This window comes from Tupaia chinensis, unplaced genomic scaffold (genome assembly GCF_000334495.1).
Source record: "Tupaia chinensis unplaced genomic scaffold, TupChi_1.0 Scaffold000429_1, whole genome shotgun sequence".
NCBI lineage: Eukaryota > Metazoa > Chordata > Mammalia > Scandentia > Tupaiidae > Tupaia > Tupaia belangeri.
The window spans coordinates 6,386,734-6,392,016 of NW_006159934.1; the positions used below are offsets into that span (position 1 = coordinate 6,386,734).

Here is a 5,283-nt window from a genome sequence, read left to right on the forward strand (position 1 = left end):
CCCCCACCCCCCTAAGCGAAAACCCCCCAAAAAAAAAAAAAAAAAAAAAAAAAAAGAACTGAAGGCTCACCTGCCCTTCCTCAGTCACACACATCCCCAAAACAGTCTATCCCGTTGATTCACCCTGAACAGTATTTCTGTCACTGGAGGCCAGATACCGTTCTAACAAGGCTCCCACTCCAGGACTCAGCCATAGTCTTCTAGGGTGAAGAGAAAGATGAGGTAAATCACACCCCATGCCTGGCTTCCCAGAAGGTTGGCCCTGCAAAAGAGTCCTCTCGGGGTTCCCCCCTTTGCTTGCTTAGAAAAATAAATAACCACATTTTCCTCTTCCCTATTTTTTTTCCCTTTTTTTGATTTAGATCTCTGGATTTGCAGTCCATAATCCTGGTCTTCCTTCCCCCTCAAACTCTAACAATAATCACTTGCCATGGATATTTTAAAGGAACTATAGGATTAGTTAGGACTATAGCAATAGATCTAAATTTTCTTTACCACAACCTGCCATGAGAAATACATTTTATATCTCAAGCTAGTACATGTGCACACACACACACACACACACACACACACACACACACAGTGCAAATGCAACTTTCAGAAAACTAAAGGCAATACATTTCATTTTTAAAAACTACAGGCTGCAAACCACTACACTGATTTCCCAACTCCTTGGGAGTTTGAAAACATGTGCATTAAAAGACCTGGTTGGGGAGTCAACGGGTAGCATGGCGCTGAACTCCCACATGGCTGGTTTGAGTCCTGGACCTGGCAGCTTGCTTTCTCACTTTCCCTTTCTCTCATTCTGTCTCTCTCTTCTCTGGTGAGCACATGTGCCCTACAGCAAATTTTAAAATAATAATAATAAATAAATTCATAGTTTGTTTTTAAAAATAAAAGAAAGAAAGAAATATCTGGTTTCTTCTGACTCTTTTAAAACTCTAGCTTAAAAATGGAAGAAATTAGCTACACAGGGAGGATAACTGTAAGCTAAACTCAACAACTAACATCCCTGGTACCTCGTGTCCAAGAAAACCACCTGGAAACATAAAGAGATATAGCACCAAGTAGGTGTCTTAACTCAGACTCCCATAACCAAATAGAGTAGGTGACTTAGTAACAGAAATTAATTTTCTCACAGTTCTACAGGCTGGAAGTCCAAGATCAAGGTTTTGGCCAACTTGGTTTCTAGCGAGCCCTCTTTCCTGGTCGCCTACTTGCTGTGCCTCACATGGCCTTTTCTCAGTGAGCTCCCTGACGTCCCTCCTTCGAGGGACACTAATGCTCTCAGAACAGGACCCTATCCTTATGACTTACTTAGCCTGAACACTTCTGTAGAAACAGCCTCGCAGGGGTTAGGAACACAACATACAAATGCTGAGGAAACACAAACGTGCAGTCCGCAACAGCAGGGTACTCTGACACGAGCAGCACTCTCAATCCCAAAGGACAAAACTGAGTCTATATATGCACCCTCTCTCAGGACAATCTGAAAATAATCGTACTGAATAATAATAGCCCAGAAAAAGTCAAACTGTGTCATGCCAAAGGCAGAAACTGAAAGGGCAAAATTTAGTGACTGACAGAAAATAGTGCCGAAAGACAGCTGCGTAAACAGCAGACGTAAAAGTCGAGGTTAAGTATCCTGAGACGTGAGGTCACCCTGCTTCATTCCTCAAATCCAACAATAAGGGAAGAAATAAATCTATGTAGAAATGCAAATGGACTCAAAAGGTCATAGATGATCTCAAAAACCCACCACAAGCACAACGAGGCACAGCACTGACTAAGGAGAGCAGGCTGCCGCAGATCCGGGGCCCCGATGGCCGGATGAGCCAGATGGGCTCCCACTATCCGGAACAACACAGGACCCTGTTGTTACTGTTTTCTCATCTTTCCCACGGGGAAAATGACACTAATGAAAACAAAGGTTCTTCAATGCAAATGTTTAAAAAGAGCCCGTTAAAGCTGGCAGATTAAGGCCAGTAGGTGGTATGGAGATTAAAGTGGCTAGATCCCACATGGCCAGCTGGACAGTTCAAGACCCAGACCCAGAGACTTAAAAATATGCCAGGCACGTGAGCATGCGTACCTAAAATCCCAAGGAAAATGGAGGAGAAAGGCTGCAGCATGGCCATCCACCGAAGGGTGACTTGTCACCACTACTCCCCATACCTCTCTAGGAAGGACATGTATCCTATACCAAAATTTAAGGGAAAAAAAAAAAAAAGCAGGCTGACCTTGGGATCTGAGGAACAACATAATGATTAAGTTCCCTAGGTTTTAGTTTTGACTTACATATCCCAGACTGAGCACTGGGAAAAGCTCTAACGGGTACAGATAATAAGCCCCAAGTAAAGGCTGTCCTCACAAGGCAAAGGACAAGGGAAGGGAAGGGCAGCCTATCAAGACAGAAATCTTTTAGACAATAACCACTCTAGACCATGAGAAAAACTGGCCTCATTCTGACCTGGTTAGCAAACTGAGTGGGATTCCTAGACTTCACCTTCACCTAGCAGTAATGAGGCACCTCTACCCACTCTGACTTGCAGGGAGGTGTCCAAAGAGGTGGAGTGGGGAATGCTGACCCTCCCTTCTCATCTATATAGTGTCCCCAAGAAACTCACTTCAATTATGATGGTACAGTAGCTTGAAAGTGAAAGGTTGGAAAAGATATACCATGCAAACAATCAAAAGTGGGGTCTGGATGATGGTGGAATGGTTAGAAAAAAACAATAAATAAATAAAAATTAAAATTCCATGAAGCAGACTCCTCCCCCTGCCATGGGAAGATTCCGGTTTTTTTTTGTTTTTGGGGGTTTTTTTTTTGGGGGGGGGGGGAGGTTTTTACTATAAGGGGGGGGTGTGAGCTCGCCAGACAGACAGAGACATAGAGACAGAAAGCGAGAAATCACCCCCTAGGGCGGATGGTCACGCTGCAATCCCTTCTCCTCCATTCTCCTCTCGGGATCTTGGGCACGCACGCACACGCACCCGGCGTTGAGTTTTAAGCCATCGGGTCCGGGACGCGAACCATGGTCGACTATGTGGGAGTCCAGCGACATAGCCATTACACTAACTGCTGGTTCCCCCGTTTTTGCATCTAGAAACCTCACTGAGTTTGCTGGACAGGCACATGCCCATGGTCCGAGGGCTAGCTAAAATGATGTGGACTGAGGAAACAGGATACTGTTGGGGATACTTCCGTTCTCTCTCACAGAAGAAATACATAAACTTTTAAAAAAAAATCTACAATTGCAGTTAAAGACTCCAATGCTCCTTTTTTTCTTTTTAAATAGATTTTTGCCAAGGGGTGTGTATGCTCACTGGAGAGAGAAAAAGAGAAGGAAAGTGAGAAATCACCCCTGAGGGATGGCCATGCCATGATCCCTTCTCCCCCGTTCTCCTCCTGGGATTTTGGGCATGCAGGTGCCTGGTGTGTTTTTCAAGTCACCAAGTCTGGGTCTCAGATCATGCTGTCGGCTATGTGGGAATCCAGCACCTTAACCACCATGCCATCTGCTGGCCCCAAAGACTGCCTTTTCTATCAAACAGTAGTTTTTAAGGCACTATCTTACCTAAGAAAGTAACAATACATAAAAAGCTGCGGAAATAAAAATCAGTTTTTGGCATTTCTTTTAAGACTCACTTTGCTAAGTTAATTCTCTTTGTGGGTACTATAAAAATTAGCATTTCAAATAGCAGGGGGCTTTCAGTTCTTTGTTGCTCAATGCTCCCAGGAGATATCTTTCTAAGTGTTTAAGTCTTGACAGTTCATAGGCCAGATAAACACAATCTAACTGCAATCAAAGCACGAGAGTCTTCTAACCTCATGTTTGGGACTAGAGTGTGTAAAATTTTAACTGAGCAATTCTCATATTATTAAGTAGCATTAATCTAAGTAATCAAGTAATCTCACTATTAAGGAAGTGAGATTGTGGGGATGGGGCTGTGCGAAAGTAAGCCTTTCACGTCCCAAATTAAGTCGGACTTTATTTGCATGAAAAGCATTTATATGAAAGGTAGCCTATCTTTGACCTTTATTAGCTTTTTTGGTATTAACTTATTGTTATTGTGGTATAATTCATACAACATAAAATTCCATTTTTAAAGTGTATGATTCAGGGCTGGTGGGGTGGTTGAGATGCTAGACTCTCACATGGATGACTGATGTTCAGTTCCTAGACCTGGAGGCTTGAAAATCACACCAGGCATGTGTGCATGCATGACCAAAATCCTGAGAAGAGAACAGAGAGGGGGTTGTGTGGCCATCCGCTCTGAATGGTGATTTTTCACTGTCTCTCTCGGGAGAGTGCACGTGTATTATAGCAAAAACCTAAGGAGAAAAAAAATAAAGTTAAAAAAAATAAAGTGTACAATTCAGTGATTTTTAGTATAATCACAAAGTTGTACAGCCAACACCACTATATAATTCCGGAACATTCTCATCACAAGAAGAAATCCTATACCTATTAGCAGTCATTTCCATCTGCTCTTCTCCCAGCTCCTAGCAACCAGCAATCTACTCTTTGACTATGAATTCACCTATTCTGGACATTTCCTATAACTGAAATCCTATATGTGGCCTCTTATGGCTGGCTTTTTTTTTTTTTTTAACCTAGAACAATATTTTCAAGGTTCATCCATGTGGTTAGTTTTTCTGTGTTTTTGTTTGTTTGTTTGTTTTAGGTTTTTGCCATAGGGCACATTTGCTGGCCAGACAGAGAGAAGTAAAATGAGAAATCACTCCCGGGCGGGGGTCGGGGGGTAGCCACGCCACGATCCCTTCTCCTGCATCCTCCTCTTGGAATTTTGGACATGTAAGAAGTGGACTTTAACTTTGTTAGGCATTATGTACCTAAGAAAGATAATAGATTCAGCTACTTGTTCTGTCTAATAAATGTCCTAAAAGGGAAAAATAGAAACTGTGTCATCAACTAAAATCTCACCTAAATTCTCCAGATACAAGATTCAAAGTGATCTAAAATCTGATAAATACCTCAAAAGTTCTCTGACAATTAGAAATTCACATGGGGATTGTTGACTATTATAGCTTTTCCCTGTCGTTCCAGGAAAGGCCTAGCGGTTATTACAAGGGTGCTTTGCCTTTTTTTTTTTTTTTTTTTTTTAGCATGCACCTTTCTAAAGCTTACAAACCAGAAATGTACCTCAAAATACTTTTTTAAAAAGAAGGCATAGAAAAGAGTTTATGAACCCAACAGACAAAATTTAGCCCCCCCTCCTTTATTTATGACAGACTATGCACATTTACATGTCACAGAA

General features: G+C 42.2%; 1 protein-coding gene across 1 annotated transcript in view; it reads right to left on the reverse strand.

Annotated features, from left to right (window-relative positions):
- The window catches only part of LOC102485198 (S-adenosyl-L-methionine-dependent tRNA 4-demethylwyosine synthase), a 169,297-nt gene that overhangs the window by 2,019 nt on the left and 161,995 nt on the right, over positions 1–5,283 (reverse strand). The window lies entirely within an intron of this gene.